The following is a 19,483-nucleotide window of genomic DNA, read 5'->3' on the forward strand; positions in this document are numbered from 1 at the left end:
TATATTAATGTATGTAGCACATTAATGTAATATATTATAATATAGAATAGTATATAATAATAATAATAATAATATAATGTAATATATAATAGTATATTCATATTATTATTACTCTGGATTTTATTGTTTTAAAAAAGCAGGCTCTGCCCCAAGGAGTTTACAATCGTACTTTGGCTTGAATTAGGGGATGAAATAGGAAATTAGGAAAGTTGTTGTTGTTGTTGTTGTTATTGTATTTGTATCTGCATTCCCCCCAAACTGCATACAGTTAAAAAGAAGAGTGCCATTAGAAAACCTGCAAAGGTGAGCATTAAAACAGCATTAAAAAGGTAGGGCAGAGGATATGAATAGGACGCTTAGCCTGATTTCGCCTTCTTGCCTTCTTAGTGGATGTTTAATGGGGTGGAAGTATAAATCTGCACTTTGCAAAAATGTTTTTAGTAATATATATACATATATGTGTGTGTGTGTGTGTCTATATATATATATATATATAGTCAATATTTTGTATGAATCAACATGGGTCTGTGCGCATGAGTGTACAAATAAAGTAAGCAGGGAGTGTGACTTCTTTCCTGAACCCTTCCCTATGTGTCCCACTTAAGGCTGGTGCGAAAGAGGTGCATTTCTAGCCTGCATTAGTTTGACTGCATTAAATTTTAAGGAGAAATAGGGCTTTTCCTTTTTCTAGCCCCCTCAATCATAAGATAGGTTTCATAATGGGCAGCCCAGGAGAGGACATAAAGGCTGGCTTTCCTCCCGCTTTCTCTCCGTCTGCTTTCCCCTTCTTCAGATGTCACTTATGGATTGCCCTATTAGCTCTTTTTAATCAGCAACATTATTAATCCATTAGTTTAAGAATGGGGGAATAAGGGGGTTTATGTATTGATTTATGTATGTACTTTATTTATGAATCTTATGCTGTAACCCGCCTCGATCCTTTCAGAGAGGCGGGATATAAATTAAACTTACCTGTTATTATTATCATCATCTATCTCTGATGCTCCCATGGGATCCATCTACTTTTTCCTCTTGAACTGTTTGTAGGGAAAACAGTGAAGCCTTTATTGCCTTAAGCCGAGATTCCCACTTTCTTAAGGTATTTTAATGTATGTTTTTTTTAAGTGCTGGATCATTAAAATATATATCCCAGTGGTATAGCAATAATAATGATGATTTCTTGGTTTGTTCAGAGGAGGTTTGCCATTGCCTTGAGGCTGAGAGAGAGTGACTTCTCGCCCTTTGGGTTTCGTGGCCTGAGTAACTGACATATTCACTCCCATTGATATGGCATAATATGGTCTATTCTAGTGACTCCCCCAAGAAGTCCTGCTCCCAATCTTTGATTGCTTTGAGTGATTTTAATTGCATTTTTCTTAACTGGGGGGGGGGGGAGGGGATTGTTATTTTTATTGTATTGTATGTCTTTTTATTTTTTATTATTGTAATGCTGCCTCAATCTTATAGGAGAGGCGGGGTAAAAACAACCACGATCCCCAGAATCCCCAACCAGCATGGATTCTGGAAGCAGTCGTCTCCTGCAAAGGGAACGTTTGCAAGTTCTGTGTTGAAATCCATGTGCAACTATCATGGCTGCAGCCACGCTGCAGAGTTGATCCAGTTTGACACCGCTTTAACTGCTGTGGCTCAGTGCTATTGGATTCCAGGCTCAAGTCTACAGCGGCATCCGCACTGCAGAAATAATCCAATTAGACACCACTTTAACAGCCATGGCTCAGTGCTATGGGATTCTGGGATTTGTAGTTTGTTGTGGCACCAGAGCTCTCTGACGGAGGAGGCTGAGTGTCAGTACAGTCGGCCCTTCTTATACACGGATTTTTTATACACGGATTTAAGCATACACGGTTTGAAAATGTTCCAAAAAAGTATAAATTTACCTTGATGTTCCACTTTTTATTAGGGACACCATTTTGCTCTGTCATTACACTTAATGGGACTTGAGTATACATGGATTTTGTTATACACGGGGGATCTTGGAACCAAACCCCAGCGTATAACAAGGATCCACTGTAGTTTAACTCTCTTAACTCTCAGGAAACTACAAATCTCAGAATTCCCTAGCAGTGAGCCATGGCAGCTAAAGTGGTATCAAACTGGATTATTTCTGCAGCGTGGATGCACCTTTAGTGGGTCCTCCTAAGCAGTTTGGGGAGACGTCCAGGGCTTGCTTTTGCCTTGCATGCTACTGGGTTGTTAGCAAATAGATCTCTTTGCACTGCAGTCTACATAGGCAGCATATAAGTAAGTAAAATTAATAATAATAATAATAATAATAATAATAATAATAATAATAATAATAATAATAATAATAATACAGTAATAGGGTGTCTTCTGCAGGGGAAGGAGGTAGTGGCATAAACAGGGTCCCCCTTTGCTCTTGCCTTCGTTTCTTGTTGTCTTTTGCTCCTTGTTTTCTTCAGTGCCAGTCTGCGTCTGCACTGCTTCCGAGTTCCCATCATCCCCGAAAGACTGAGATCTTCTTGACAGACTGCAAATGCAATGGGGAACCAGTCTTCTTGGATTCAATTTTGCTTCCTTCTCTCCCACCAAAATGAATGTGCATTTGGTGCAAGGTGGCCAAGGAAGCTGCTGCGGGGCCTGCCCCCCAAATCCTTCAGTTTCCACCTCTGTAACCCCCCAAATCCTAGGGTTGGTTTGGTCGCTGTGCCAACCTGCTACCAACCAAATGCCCATGCATTTGGGGATTTGCAGAGAGGATGAGGGTTAGTGCTGAAGAAAGGGACACTTTCACTTTCTGAATTGGTTTAGAAGTGTGTGGCTCAGTGGCTGGGAGGAAGTGCTGCCAGGAAATCATGGTATGGGGATGCATTGTAATACTTTTGACTCACTTGGTTAGGAGAATCATATCTAGCTACCTATTGCTTTGCCTTCTTCTTGCATTACACTCCGGTGCAAAACTAAAAGAGGGGTTTTTTGTGGGTTTTTGGGCTGTGTGGCCATGTTCTAGAAGTGTTTATTCCTGACTTTTCGCCAGCATCTGTGGCTGAAATCTTTGGAGAATGCTGGCATGGAAGAGAGTTGGATGACCCTGGGTTGGGAGAAGTGATTTCCATGTTAATCTGCGTATTGTTCTGCTATTGAATGGCAAGTCCTCAAGCTGGGAGGATATGCAAAGAAGAATTGTGTCTGCTTAATTAGAGATCATTGTCTGCTGGGAAAACCCCTGGCCCTGGGTGGTTTGCATTTGCATTTGCTGGGTCTTGATTTTAGTGTTTTGAACATAGAATCATAGAGTTGGAAGAGACCTCAAGGGCCCTGATCCAGTCCAACCCCATTCTACCATGCAGGATCTCTCAATGAAAGCATCCATCACAGATGGCCATCCAGCCTCTGTTTAAAGACTTCCAAAGAAGGAGACTCCACTACTTTCCAAAGAAGTGTCTTCCACTGTCAAACAGCCCTTGCTGTCTGAAAGTTCCTCCTAATGTTGAGCTGGAATCCCTTTTCCTGTTGTTTGCATCCATTGTTCCTGGTCCTGTTCTCTGGAGCAGCAGAAAACAAGCTTGCTCCCTCCTCAGTATGGCATCCCTTCAAATATTTAAACAGGGATATCATATCACCTCTTAACCGCCTCTAGATCCCTTTCACACATAGTCATGTTAAGCCAGGTGTCCCCCATAATCCTATATCTATGCATTTTATTTTTTCTGTCCAAGTGCAGTAACTGACATTTCTCCCTGTTGAATTTCATTCTGTTAGCTTTGGCCCAGCTTTCTAACCTATTCAGGTCATTTTGAATTTGGATCCTCTCCTCTGGGATATTTAGCTACTCCTCCTAATTTGGTGTCATCTGCAATTTTAATACGTTTGCCCTCTGTTCATCGTCCAAATCGTTGACAAAAGCATGGCTGGATGTTTTCTGTGGCCTTTTACTTGTAAAGTGCCACGCACACCGATGGTGCTGTATAAGTTAATGATGGTGATGGTGATGATGATAATAATACTAATGCAAAGTGCAAATGTCTTTATTGTTAAAAGCTAAAAGCTGTGGCAATGATGTTTCCAAACTGTGTTGCGGAGTAGGTTAAGGATGGGCTCCTTGCGGTCTCTCAGATTTTGTTGTATTACGGCTCCCGTTGTCCCTCATCTTTGTCTATGCTTGCACTTCATGTGAGAATTGAGGGCACGCTAGTTTGGATCTTTTGTGATTGTATGGCAGCGTTGGCAAAATGGACCCCCTGTTGACTTTTTCTATGGCTCAGTGGACGTTCATATGGGAAAATAGATGACCTGCTTTCACAGTGCAAGAAATAAGAGAGACACACAGAGAAAAATACTTTACAATCTAAAGGTGGGTTTTGCTTCTGCCTTTGAGCGATGGCTTTTGTTTGTACAAGTTGTTGTGCTTAAGTTGCAAGCCACAGATAGTCCACATAAGAGGCAGATCTGTTCACATTAAATAGGGAGATCTGTTGACGTTAATAAAGCTGATTCAGTTTGCAAAAGCCAGTCTGTTTGCAACTTGGGCGGTTAAAATGTAGAGCGGGGAATTCTGGGAGGATTTGCAGCAAATCTTTCTCAAGATTGCAAAAATGACCCCATATCATCAATAATGTCCTAGTGCAGGACAGAACCGTGTGGACCAATGGTCTTGTAAAGCCTCATCCTGAATTCTTTGAAACCTATATCAGGATTATAGAGCCATAGAATCCTAGAGTTGGAAGGGACCCCCAATGGTCATCCAGTCTAACCCACTTTGGCCATTCAGGAGGACACCATCCAAGACATCCCTGGGACAGATGGCCATCCAAACTTTGTTTGGAAACCTCCAAAGGAAGAGATTCTTTTCCCATAGTTTGAACCTATTGCTCCAGAATGTTGTTGTTGTTGTTGTGTGCCTTCAACTCATTTCTGACTTATGGCGACCCCAAGTCATACTTATTGTGGAGTTTTCTTGGCAAGTTTCATCAAAGAGGGTTTGCCATTGCCTTCACCTGAGACTGAGAGAGTGTGACTTGACCAAGGTGATGGAATAGGTTTGTGGTTGGAAATCGAACTCAACACTCAAACCACTATGCCGTGCTGGCTCTCATAACTCAAGCAAAGCTTCTGTCTCCCCAGATTTCTCCATTGGTTGGCTTGGCCTCCACCCATCCTTCACTTCAAGGCAGTGTATTCCACAGTTGAATGAATGGCTCTTACCATCAGCAAGTTCCTCCTTATGTTGAGCTGGAATCTCTTTTCCTGCAGCTTGCATCCATTTGTTCTGGGTCCTATTCTCTGGAGCAGCAGAAGACAAGCTTGCTCCCTCCTCAATATGACATCCCTTCAAATACTCAAACAGGGCTCTCATATCACCTCTTAACCTTCTCTTCTCCAGGCTAAACATCCCCAGCTTCCTAAGTCTTTCCTCATAGGGCTTTATGGTTTCCAGACTCTGGAGTTTGCATCCATTTTAATGTAGATTGCACCCACTGATACTCCGTATCCTATTTTCTGGAGCAGCAGAAAACAAGCTTGCTCCATCCTCAACATGATATCCTTCCAGATATTTACCCCTAAACATACTCACCTCCCTAGGTCTCTTCTCATAGGGCTTCATGGTTTCCAGGCTCTTCACCATTTTAGTTGCCCTTCTTTGGACACATTCCAGTTTCTCAGTGTCCTTTTTGAATTCTGTTGCCCAGAACTGGACACAGGATTATTCCAGGTGAAGCTCAACCAAAGCAAAATGTCGTGCTACTATTACAGTACTTCCCTTGAACTAGGTACCATACTCCTATTGATGCAACCTTGGATCATATAGGCCTCCATAGAATGGGGCAGTTAAAGTGGTATCAAAGTGTTATAATTGTGGCATATACATCCTGAGCCTTTTTATTTGTAATGCCACCTTTCTCTATTGTTCTTGCTTTCCACCAAAGAGCATTATCTTATTTTCTCCCAACGAATCCTGTTGTTGCACGATGTGCCCAAATTATGACAGCCTTAGTTTAGTCATTTTGGCCTCTTAGGGGACTTCAGGGTTGATTTGCTCTTGGACCTGTTTGTTGGAAAAATAATAATACTTGCAATAATAACTATCAGTTAATAATTTTATCTTGTAAGTATCTGAATTCCAGAAAACATAACTAAACTCTGTTTGCCGCCTGAAATGCAGCAGCCATAGTTCAGACATGCAAAAGCCCAGCTGATGTTATGCAACGGCACTGAATCTGGTTGTTTTCTGCATTTAAGGGAAGAAAGACCACCCCTTATTTATTTATTTGTTTGTTGTTATCATCATTACTATTTTCTTGATTGATATCCTTCCTTTCCTTCCCGGACTGCGACTCTAGCTGGGTCCCAAATTAAAACGGGTACAATTCAGCTGAAAAGACTGAAAACACAAAGCCTTTGACTTCACAAAAAAGAAAAGAAGATTATCATTAAAATGCCATTAAACAATCTGTTATGCTGAAAAGCAATTTAAGCCTACATTTAAAAAAAGAATGAAATACAGTTAAAAGCAGCACATAAAAGCATGCTGTTAAAAGACCTTTCCTTAAAAGAATAATACTTCTATGTTTATGGGAATAATTTTTTAAAGAGTGCTTTTGGCTCATCCCTTCTTCTCCATGTTCAGAATAACATGCATCCATTGCTCTGTTTCCTAGTCTCTGGAGCAGCAGAAAACAAGCTTGCTCCCTCCTCAATGTGGCATCCCTTCAAGTGTTTATAGGGTTATCATATCACCTCTTAGCCTTCTCTTCTCCAGGCTAAACATCCCTAGCTCCCTGAGTCGTTCCTCATAGGGCTTCATGGTTTCCAGACCCTTCATCATTTTAGTCGCTCTCCTTTGGACACATGGCTCCAGTTTCTCAGTGTCCTTTTTGAAATGTTTTGCCCAGAACTGGACTCAGTATTCCAGGTGGGGCCTGACCAGAGCAGAATACAGTGGCACTATTACTTCCCTTGATCTAGATACTATACTTCTATTGATGCAGCCTAAAATTGCATTGGCCTTTTTAGCTGCCGCATTGCGCTGTTGACTCATGTTCAACTTGTGGTCTACTTGGACTCCCAGATCCATTTCACATGTAGTTTCATTCAGCCAGTGTCCTCCATCCTATATCTGTGCATTTCATTTTTCTGCCCTAAGTGCAATACCTTACATTTATCCGTGTTGAAGTTCATTTTGTTAGCTGGAGTATTAGCTACTCCTCCCAATTTGGTGTCATCTGCAAATTTGATAAGTATGCTCCCAATTCTGTCATCCAGGTCATTGATAAAGATGTTGAATAGCCCTGGGCCCAGGACAGAGCCCTGTGGGACCCCACTGGTCACTTCTCTCCAGGATGAAAAGGAGCCATTGCTGACCACCCTTTGGCTTCGGCCGGTCAACTAATGACAAATCCATGGAACAGTTGCCTTGTCTAGGCCGTATTTTACATATTTTACTTGTCTGCCAGAATATTGTGGGGGACCGTCTTAAAGGTCTTACTGAAATCCAGAAACACTATGTCTACAGCATTCCCTTCATCTACCAAAACGTGGGACGTGGTCAAACTATTCATTGTGGAATCCACAGGGGAATTCTCACCCATCATCCCCAAATTCTGCTCTTTCAGGATACTCAGTTCCTGGATCTACAACATCTGTAGAGATACGCATTGTTTCCTGGATGCTGGTGGTGCTCCTTCCTTCTTGGGCTCGTTCATCCTCTGGCTACAACTTCTTTCCCTTAGAAGATCTTGGAATCACTCTGACCCTTGCTATTAGGATATATTCCAGGGTCAGAGATTGATGGAGAAGTTACTTTGGTTGGACTACCACTGCACTAATCCCCTGGTCATCGTGGCTGGCGGTGTTTCACGTTGCGCTGGGGTGTGCACATTTCAGGTGTTATTGGACAACAGCTCCCATCGCTGCCAGCCAGCATGCCCAATGGATAGGGGAATTGTGGGGAGTAATGGGAGTTGCAATCCAACCCAGTTGGAGACTTGCTGTGTTTAAGAAGTTTTAAGAAGTCTTTTCGTTTCTTCTTCGATGGGGTTTTGGAAGCTTGTGCTTTTTTGCTGAATTTGGATTTTGTGTTAATAGAAAATGTATTGGTTTAATTCAATAGTTAATTCAGTACACAAACAAAAACAAACATAAACACCAACACACATAGACCAAAGTAAACCCAACAACGCATATAGATATCTAAATGCATTACGATTAATAGCTCAACAAACCATGACTTTTATATATTTATACATTTATATATGTGTACATGTGTGTCTACATTCATTCTGTATACGAAGATATTGTAATATGAGATGACTCCAACCATATATATATATATATACATACTGTGTATATATATTATTTTGTTTTTATTATATAGTTATTATATTATATGTTATGTTATTGTGTGTTTATTAACACACACGTATTATAACAACATCTCACAAATCAGTCCCTTTTTGTTTTGTTTTATTAAGAAGTCTCAGCTTCTCTGTTTATGGATGAATTTTTTCCTAATGGCCTGTCATATTAAATAGGGGGAACTGGTTTTTGTTGTGTATTGTCTTGATCTGTCTTTTAAAATGTATATGTATAATTTATTTTGGAGGGGGGCACTTTTTATTACCTTGCAAGACATCTTGCAAACCTAGCCCTGGCAGAAATGTGCGATGCGAAGTAAATAAATCCTATTTGCATAATGCCCTTTAAAATATGTCAGGATGAAATGAAACAGGGATGAGAGGCCTCTTGGACATGACACGCCGACACAAGAACGCGCAAGACAACACAATGCACATCTTCTTGTTCTTCTCTTGCTGCTGGAAGTTCGTACTTTTGCAATCCCCGGACGAACGTGATCCTTTGAGCGCGCAAGTGGCATTCTTTCCTTCTAAGATCATATGCTGGCAAACTTTCCCCTTTCTCTAATGGGACTGGAGGCTTTGTGTAAATGTGTGTGTGTACTGTATGTGTTTTCAGTTGTGTACTGGAGCAAACCAGGAGTGTGGTACTTAATTCCCCCAAAAGGCAAGGCTTGTGGATCGGTATTCCTTGAGGGCTGCTTTCTCCCCTCCGCATCCCTGCAGCGTTGGATAGGAACCGGTTTCTCATTCAGATTTGTTTTCATTCTTCTTCCAAAGGGAATTAATTGAATTGCATTTATTTACTCTACGCTTTCTTCCTTGGAGAAGAGAGAGACAACAGATGTTTTATCCCGCTTTTTAACCCGGCCGTCCCAGGTGCGAAGAACGGAGAAGGCCATCTCACCTTCTTCTTTCTACGCTTTTGTGGACATAAAATCAATGTTTGGATGGCTTCTCTAAACCAGCGGTTCCCAGACTTTGGCCCTCCAGATGTTTGGGACTTGAGCTCCCAGAATTCCCGACTGTTGGCCAAGCTGGCTGGGGCTTCTGGGAGCTGAAGTCCAAAACATCTGGAGGGCCAAAGTTTGGGATCCACTGCATGAGAAAATGGAGGAGAAAACACTGTAAAATGCTGGGAGATGAGAGGTATGCGCCAGTGTTATTATTGCAATGGAAATTCTCTCCCCCCCCCCTTTTGTTTGTTTATACCAAAACTTTATTTCATTCAGCTGACGTGTTTCAAACCCTTTTTCACAAGCGGTAGAATTGACAAATGAACATACATATATTTACATTTGTTAAAGATTTTTAATAAGTTACATTAGGACACTTGAAAATAGCTCAACAAACCATGACTTTTATATATTTATATGTTTATATATGTGTGTCTGTACATTCATTCTGTATACTAAGATACTGTAATCTGAGATGACTCTAACTACATATATGTTATTTTGTTTTGTTTTAATTGTTGTTATATGCTTATAATATTATGTGATACGTTATAATATGTTTAGTAACACACAAACATCATGAAAACAACTCACAAACCGTAAAATAAAGTAGTCAGGACTTTATACACCTTCATTGTTGCTTATACTAACCTCCCCTCCAGTTTCGTCAATGATTATCATTAACGTTTTGTTCCTCCACGATCCCCATTTCTCCACTTTGTTCTCTTTACCTAAAGAATTGTCCATTTTATTCATTTACTTATTATGCCTATTTATATATTCATTTAATGTTGGACTCATCTAATATCACACTATCAGTAAACGGAATGATGACAACAATTGTTGTATTGCAATTGTTGTTTGACACCTAGCCATGATGGTTGCACATAAGATTTCAACACAGAGCTTGCAAATACTCCTTTTGGGGGGACAGCCATTCCCAGAATCCATGCAGAGCGGGGATTATGGGAGGCATTATCCCCCCAAAAGGGCTGTACATATAATTTTTCTGATTTCCTTCCAACAAACTCAGAAGGAAATCTGGAGTTCTTCCAAACAAAGTCTTGCTGAAGATCTCAGGGAGATTTGCAAGATAAACAGTCAAAAAACCATTTCAGGTTAAAGCCATGAATAATTGAAAGAAGATAAAATACGTATTAAATGAAGTGACAAATAAAACCAGCTTTAAAAGCTGCATCAGTGTTAAACCGCATAGGTTTACACATTGAAGTAAAACGTTCCCCAAAGGATTTAATAAGAAGGCATGAAGATAAATAATAATAATTAGAAGAAGAAACCAGTGTAGGAGTATAATTTCGGCGTTAAAGAGAGATTAAAGTGCATTTAAAGCATCCTGCAAATAAAGCGAAAATGGCGAGTAATTGCGTGAATGATTATCGCATGCAATTGCACAAATAAAGTGATGCATTGGAAATACAGTACATCATCGCTGAAATCCCGAAAGTAAAAAGATGTGTGCCAATGCTTCTTTGTGACCACTTTAATGGTGGGTTTTGCGCGACGTCGTGTGAAATCATTTTGCATAATTACGTGGTTTTCCTGGGATATTCATGGGATAAACTCCCAATCTCCTTGGTGTGATAAACTCCGTAGAATCCTAGTATCCTGGAATTGGAAAAGAACCCAAGAAGGGCCATCCAGTCCAACCCCCTTCTTCTGCCATGCAGGAACTCTCCATCAATGCATCTCCATTGACAGATGGCCATCCAGCCTCTGCTTAAGTCTCCAAGGAAGGAGGCTCCATCATACTCCGAGGGATTGCATCCACTGTCCAACAGCTCTTACTGTCAGGAAATTCCTTGTAATATTTAAGTGGAATCTCTTTTCCTGTAGCTGGCATCCATTGTTCCAGCTTAAAGAGAGTATATTTGAAAGAGATTTTAGAGTCCAAGTAGACCACAAGTTGAACATGAGTCAAAAGTGTGATGTGGCAGCTAAGAAGGCCAATGCAATATTAGCCTGCCTCAATAGAAGTATAGTGTCTAGATCAAGGGAAGTAATAGTGCCACTCTATTCTGCTTTGATCAGGCCCCACCTGGAATACTGTGTCCAGTTCTGGGCACCACAGTTTAAAAAGGACGTGGAGAAACTGGAACATGTCCAAAGGAGAGCGACTAAAATGGTTAAAGCTCTGGAAACCATGAAGCCCTATGAAGAAGGACTTAGGGAGCTGGGGATGTTTAGCCTGGAGAAGAAGGTTAAGAGGTGATATGAGAGCCCTGTTTAAATACTTGAAGGGATGTCACATTGAGGAGGGGGCAATCTTTGCAAAATACACTTTGTATTTTAACTGCGTAAGTTGCATAATTTTGTATAGTTCATATTTTATGACTGTTAGATCGTACGCCATTGGCAGGTTATATGTGCTTTTGATGATGCTTGTAAAGTATCATGCATATTTATGGGCGCTATATCAATAAAAATTTATTATTATTATTATTATTATTATTATTTCAGTGCTGTGGGCATTTGCAACATTTCCCTCTCGCTTGCGCTCAGAACCACCTGCTGCACTTTTCCTCCCTGGAGAGTATTTTTTCCATTTTTAAAAAAGGCGTCCTCTTCATAAAAAATTAATTGCTCCTGTAATGGATACAGTCCCGGCCAAATTGGCCCCTTTTCAGCGTTGCGATTGCCTTTCCCCAACAGACGACTCTTTCCCGTGAAGCACGCGGCGTATGTTGTAATTCCTGCCGCAGAATCCAATCCTGTCTCATCAAAGTCGTCTTTGAAATACTATTTGAAAATGTTTTTTAAAAAGTGGTGGAAAAAACATATAGCCCTTGATTCTTGAGATGAGAAGAATCCTGGATTGATGAGAATCTATCTTCACGGTTCAGGAAGAACTTCCCGAAAGTAAAAAGGTGTTATTTTTGTCCGCTTTCTGCGCGCTCTTCGGTGCAAACGCGTCTGAAAAGCCTCCCGTTGGTAGTTTTTCTACTTTCAAAATCCCGTTTCTGCGCAGGATTCGTCTAGTGTGATAAGGCTCTAGATTGCATTTATGGATATCTTCCGTGGTCATTATTTCTGTTTTCTTTATGTTCAGCAGTAAGCCTGGCTTTGCACTTTCTTCTTTGACTTCCTTAGTAGTTGCTCTTGGAGGTCTTTAAGGTTTCTGCCGGTAGACTGGTGTCATCCTCATATCTCAGATTGTTGATATACCTTCCTCCTGTTTTCACTCCTCCTCCTTCTCTGTCCAAGCCTGCTTTTCCTATAATATATCCTGCATACAAGTTGGACAGACAGAGCGATAGGATGCATCCTTATCTGACTCCTTTGCCAGTTGGGAACCATTCTGTTTATCGCTTCTTGTCCTGAATATGGATTCCTATCAGATGTATTGGCACCCCCATGCCTTTATATTATATTACTGTTTGTTATATTATCTATTAGCAAATAGGACCGAAAAGGATGCCCTGTTAAGATCTCAACATTTTCTTTAAATTGACTGAGACCTGGTTGGAAGAGATCCCACCTAAACATTAGGAGGAATTTCCTGATGAGTGTTGCGTGTTGCACAATGGAAGGCACCACCTTGGAGAACCTCCTTTGGGTTTTTTTAAACAGCATCCAGATGGCCATCTGTCCCAGGGAGCGCTTGGATTGTGAATTCCTGCATGGCAGAATGGGGTTAGACTGGATGGCCCTTGGGTTCCCTTCCAACTCTAGGATTCTGTGATTCTAAGTACTGGTTGTGCTATGCCACCCTTCTGCTGAATGCCAACAATGTGCACCATTGCGCAACAGTTGGCCCTCTGAGTCCATGGATTCTTTATCCATGCATTCAAGCATCCACAGCTAGGAATATATATATTCATAACACCAATCCTTAGTTTTGCCATTTTATAGAAGGGACACCCTTTTACTATGCCGTTGTATTTAATGGGACTGGAGCATTCATTTCATTATCCATTTTGGGGGATCCTGGAACCAAATCCCAGCAGATAATAAGGCCCCACTGTATCTGCAAATGTGCTTGCCGTCAAATGAGGTGTTTAGATTGTGTCTTCCTGCATGGCAGAATGGGGTTGGGTTGGATGGCCCTTGTGGGTCTCTTCCAAGTCTAGGATTCTCTGATTCTATGTATTCCTGCATGGCTGAAGGGGGTTGGACTGGAGGAGACCTTGGGGGTCTCCTCCAGTTTTAGGATTCTATGATTTAGGATCTTTGGCTCATATTTTGTAAACACACTAAGTCAATTTATGGTCAGTTTAAGGAACTGGAAAATGACAGCATTGTTTGGGACCAAAATGTTCTTGAGATGTGCTTCTGGCGAATGTCCTGATGGTGAGAGTTGTTGACAGAGGAAGATTCTCTCTTGGAGAGTGGTGGAGTCTCCTTCTTTGGAGGTTTTTAAACAGAGGCTGGATGGCTGTCGGTCACAGGCATTCTGTCTTCCTGCATGGCAGAATGGAATTGGATTGGATGGCCCTGGGGAAGGGTCTCTTCCAACTCTAGCATTCTGTGTATTCCTGCATATCAGAAGGGGTTGGAATGGATAACCCTTGGAGTCCCTTCCCATTCTATATATTCCTTTGCTCTGGTGCCACAACAAACTACAATTCACAGAATTCCGTGAGCCATGGTGGTTAAAGTGGTGTCAAACTGGATTATATTTGCAGTGCAGATGCAGCCTTGGTTGGGGCAGCTGCGAGGAAAGTAGGTAGACATTGGGTAAGTTTATTTTCTTTTATTTAATCAGATGACAATTCATCCTCATTGCCCCCAGAATAGCATACTAGTTGGGGGATTCTGGGACTTCTTGTCCCTAGAAACAACTTTTTCCAAACCTTCCTTCCTTCCTTCCTTCCTTCCTTCCTTCCTTCCTTCCTTCCTTCCTTCCGTGTCAGCCACCTTTAAAACAGCAAGTTCAGATTGGAAGGATTTTCATGGAAAGGACATGCATTAAAAATAAAACCACAGAGGTGACTATAATGAAGGCGTAAAGGAATTAGCCCCACTTTCATGGCCAAAGGGGGAACTAGGTTTTCAAAAAGTGGAGCAGGTCAGCATGGCTCTCCTTTGGGTTAAGATGTTCCAAGATTTCTCTTTTTTCTTTTCCTCCCTGCCATATTTTCTCTCCTGAAATCCTCCATCTGTTGCATTTGCACATGTCTGCTTCCAATGTGCAAGGCGGAAAAACAGCTGTTGTTGTGAGAGTGCAAAGTTGTGATTGTGTTTCCTGAAGTGAGAGGATGAGATGCCTGGGAAGCAGTTGCCATGGGGAAGGGATTGTGCGTCTCAGATGCGAGTGCGAATTCACCTTCTTGTTTGTTTTCCCTTAACATGGTGAACTTAATGCGATTCAAAGGACTAGCTGTGTTAGTTTGGAAAATCAGTGTGCAAAGGGGTCTTTTCAGCACTGAGGCTGCATCATCTGCACTGCAGAAATAATCCAGGTTGATACCACTTGAACTGCCATGATTCAGTGCTATCAAATTCTGGGAATTTTGGTCAGACAGCAAAAGACAGCAGATTACAATTCCCAGGATTCCTTAACACTTAGCCATGACAGTCAAAGTGGTATCAAACTGGATTATTTCAGCAGTACAGATGCAGCCTAACTGAATGCTAGAGGTTGGTAGCATCAGTTTGCATAGGCTTGAGCTTACTTCCAGGGTCCTGTTCTCTGGAGCATCAGAAAACAGGTTTGCTCCAGCCTCAATATAGCATCCTTTCAAATATTTAAACAGGGCTATCATGTCGCCCTTTAACTTTTATCTTCTCCAGGCTAAACATACCCAGCTCCTTAAAACTGATCCTCACAGGACATAGAGAGCAGTTAGGGAGAGGGATTTATTCCTCTGCTGTGTTTTAATGATGATATTCATTTTCTGTTTTCCTCCCAGTCTTGAGAGCCAAGGTGGCTTCCAAAAATCAAAGCAGGTACAGGTTCAGATCATTCAGAACATAGAAAGGTAATCTGTAATTCAGCTCCCAGGAGAGACAACAGCAATTGAAAAACCCCATTCATAAAGCAAGGATGACAGAATTGGGGGCATAGTTATCAAATTTGCAGATGGCACCAAATTAGGAGGAGTAGCTAATACCTCTGAGGACAGGATCAAGATTCAGAATGACCTGAATAGCTAACAAGGCCAATGCAATTTTAGGCTGCATCAATAGAAGTATAGTGTCTAGATCAAGAGAAGTAATAGTGCCACTGTATTCTGCTCTGGTCAGGCCCCACCTGGAATATTGTGTCCAGTTCTGGGCGCCACAATTCAGAAAGGACATTGAGAAACTGGAGCCATATGTGCAAAGGAGGGCAACCAAAATGGTGAAAGGTCTGGAATCCATGTCCTATGAGGAACAACTTAGGGAGCTGGGGATGTTTAACCTGGAGAAGAGAAGGTTAAGAGGTGATATGATAGCCCTGTTTAAATATTTGAAGGGATGTCATGTTGAGGAGGGAGCAAGCTTGTTTTCTGCTTCTCCAGAGAATAGGACCTGGAACAATGGATGCAAGCTTCGGGAAAAGAGATTCCACCTCAACATTAGGAGGAACTTCCTGACAGTAAGGGCTGTCCGACAGTGGAACACACCCCTTCCTCGGAGATTATGGTGGAGTCTCCTTCTTTGGAGGTCTGGATGGCCATCTGTCCCAGGGAGGTCTTGGATTAAGAGTTCCTGCATGGCAGAATAGGGTTGGACTGGGTGGACCTTGGGGTCTCTTCCAACTCTAGGATTCTATGAATCTATGGAAAATGGACAATGCAGGTCATTATTAAAAGCACACCCGGTCCAACAGGGATAGCGTCTTATGGGATCCCATCAAAGGTATGTGTGATCCTTCTCGGTGATTGGAAAAGTTATTTTTTGGGCTCCTATCTGTCAAGAATCCCCTGGCTGGCATAACCACTGGAAAATTTATTATTATTGTTGTTGTTGTTGTTGTTGTTATTATTTGCCCTCCAACAACTGCAACCCCCCACTGGCCACTGGAAAAGTTACTTTGGCTTTGCTGGCTTGGTCATTCTGGGTGCTAGAGTTGAAAAAGTAAATGGGTGAAGGATTCTGGAGTGAAAAAAGTAACTTTTTAGGGCTCTGTGCCTTGCTCCCCAACATTAGCAGAAGAAAGGTAGGGTTTGTGTCTATATCCATTTGGTATATTTGAAGATGGAATCTATAGTTGTTGTTGTTATTATTGTTGTTGTTTGTTTATATAGCACCATCCATCTATATGGTGCTTTACAAACAGTTACAAAACAAAACAACTATAACTATTCAATGATATAACATACTAATATACAGTATAAAAATGCAGTGAACTCACCCCCGGCCACACCACAGATGCAATGCAAAATAAAACATTGAATGTACTAAAGATATTATAAAACATTAATCTGAAATTCCAAAAGTTCATGCTTTTCAGCACTTGTTGGAAACAGCTTTCCAGCATTTGTTCAGTATTAAGATGTATGGAATTGCAAAGGAGTATCAATTAACATTCTTTTGCATTAACGAACCAGTCGGGTCTATCGAACACGTAAAGTGTAAATTCTTCCTTTGAGAATAAAGCTGTTTCCCATTAAAGGGAAAGCCATTCTGCGCATGCACAGAGGCCCAAACAAAAGTGGAGACATCTAAATGTTGGCTGTGTTTTTCTGCACTCTTCTCCCCATTTGTCTGCTTTGCTACATGGCAAATATGGCTTTTATTATTGTTATTTACTGAACCTTGTCTCCATTAGGCTTGGCTCGCATCCAGCCGCCCATCTAATGTCTTTCTAACCGCTTCTCTCAGCCTCCTGACAAATGGGATTCTGCTGTTCTGTAAATTGGAATATCTCATCCTTGTTTCCCTTTGGCCAACCCTAAATTGCTTAATATCTAAATGCAAGCTTTGTCACAGATTCAGTATGTTTTTGCCCCATATGTGCGCCTTTCAAGGTACACAAATACAGCGCTGTGATCCCGTTTTAATTGACGTGGTTCCACCTTAGGGAATCCTGGGATTTGCAGTTTATGCTGGGGTACTTTGAATTTTGTGGGATCCATTGTGTTGCAGTGGTTTGAAGGGTGGATTTGGTTTTGCAACCCAGGGAAACCAGGGGCTCATTCCCACTTATGTTTAAACCGGTTTGTGATTCGCATTCGCTCTGCTTTGGTGAATCGATTCCAAAAGGTCCATCGTTCCCACTATGAAAGCAGATCTTTACATTATCCCCTTGCAATCGCTTCTTTTTTGGCACGATTGTTGTCCCCACTAGTTTGCGCCACTTCAAAATGTGTGTCAATCATCTGTGTGCCGTCAGTGACATAAGCAGCAGACTGGGCAGCTTTGCATCTCTCTCTCTCTAAATAAATAAATAAATAAATAATAAAATATTTATTTCTATCCTGCTTTTTGCCAGGCAATCAAAGCGGCGTACAACAGGTTAAAATACATCCATATATACATTATACCCCCCTACGCACACACACACAACACACACACACATATTTAAAATAAATTGACAGAAGATTTCATTCATTGGTTTTGCAACTGCTTGCCTCACTGATTCACATAAATCAGGGGCAAGGAATTTGTGTCCCTCTCCTGTTTCTTCATCGCAGGAACTGTCTGCAACTGTGTCTTCATTGAGGTCATTGTTGTATCTGTCCCTTTAGATCTCATGGTTACAAACATCTTTGACATATAATGCTTTCCTCCTAATTTCCCCTTTGATCTGTTTCTTTGGAATAGTTTATCCAGAGGTTCTCAACCTTTGATCCTCCAGCTGTTTTGGACTTCAGCACCCAGAAGCCTTTGCCAGCATGGCCAGTGAGGAGGGAATCTGGGAGATGAAGTCAAAAACATCTGGAGGACCAGAGGTTGAGAACCACTGGTTTATACCCTTCTATTACTTTGTTCCAATAATGAGACCAATCCATCAGGTTTTAGCAATGTCTATCAAATCAGAATTCCCTTCTGGTGTTAAGAGTTCAAGTTCATCATGTTTATTTTTCCATTTGCTGTGCGCTAGTGTATAAGAACGTGAGACATTATCTCCAGATGATGCCTTGTAGTTGTTTTCTGCCCACTGTTGGGTTCTTCTACTATTGGCCCATATCAAAGGGGTCTGCATTAACAAGTCTTTGGTAGTTGTTGAGTGTGACACATCTGTAACAGCTGTTTCTTGGATTTCAATCCAGGTTGAGTATCCCTTATCTGGAATTCTGAAATATTACAAAATGCAAAATTGTTTGCATGGTTGGCTGAGATTGTGACACCTTTGCTTTCCGATGGTTCAATGTACGCAAACATTTTTGTCTTGCACAAAATTATTAAAATATCACATATAAAGTTACTGTTAGACTGCACTTATAAGGTGTATATGGTACATAAATGAATTTCACGTTTAGACTTGGGCCCCTTCTCCAAGGAATCTCATGACGCACTTGCAAATATTGCAAAATCTGAAATAATGCAAAATGCTTCTGGTCCCAAGCATTTCAGATAAGAGAGACTCAACCTGTACCGACGTCTGGATTTTGAGATTGATAATTTGTTCCTGTCGTTCCTTTCCCGTTCCCTGAAGTTTGGAAACTTGAATTTAAATATAGTTCTCTGAGTACATTGTTAGAATCCATGTCTTCTAGAGCCATGAATGCAGGACTCTTGGGGATGTTGTTATATGTGTTGTGAGCGTGTGCGTTCTCATTTCTTAATCCGTAGACCCCTTTTACAAACTAGGAAGATGGTTTTATCCATCCTTCTATCTTTTTCCCTTCTTGCTGTGAGCATCATGCTGGGAAAGAGATGCACACACTTTTTTTGGTGTTTGTCCCTATCCGTTCCCCCCGATATGTGGGCATGCATGCAGACGCACTTATTATGGCTCGGCGGTGCTGGTAATAGCTTAATGCAGCCTTGCGAATAAATCCAGGAGAATTATTCATTCGTAAGGAAGACAGCTATCATGCCTGCAGGTACATTCAATAGAACATTTACACTACTCAGTGCAATTTGAGACGACTAGAACAGTCTTGGGCCATTGTGATGTAATGGTTTTTTAAAATAGTTTGCTCATCTTGCCTTCTTCCAGGGAGGTTTCCGGCTTGATCTGCTCCAGGACCCATTTGTTGGTCCTTTTGGCTATCCGTGGGATTCTCAGCACTCTTCTCCAGACCCACATCTCTTTCTTTCTTTCTTTCTTTCTTTCTTTCTTTCTTTCTTTCTTTCTTTCTT

The 19,483-nt window shown here is 41.3% G+C and overlaps 1 protein-coding gene across 3 annotated transcripts in view; it reads left to right on the top strand.

Moving 5' to 3' along the window:
• Nucleotides 1-19,483, top strand: part of C5H20orf27 (chromosome 5 C20orf27 homolog) — an 80,942-nt gene that overhangs the window by 8,558 nt on the left and 52,901 nt on the right. The gene's annotated exons all lie outside the window — the stretch shown is intronic.

Source organism: Sceloporus undulatus, chromosome 5 (genome assembly GCF_019175285.1).
Source record: "Sceloporus undulatus isolate JIND9_A2432 ecotype Alabama chromosome 5, SceUnd_v1.1, whole genome shotgun sequence".
NCBI classification, from domain to species: Eukaryota; Metazoa; Chordata; class Lepidosauria; order Squamata; family Phrynosomatidae; genus Sceloporus; species Sceloporus undulatus.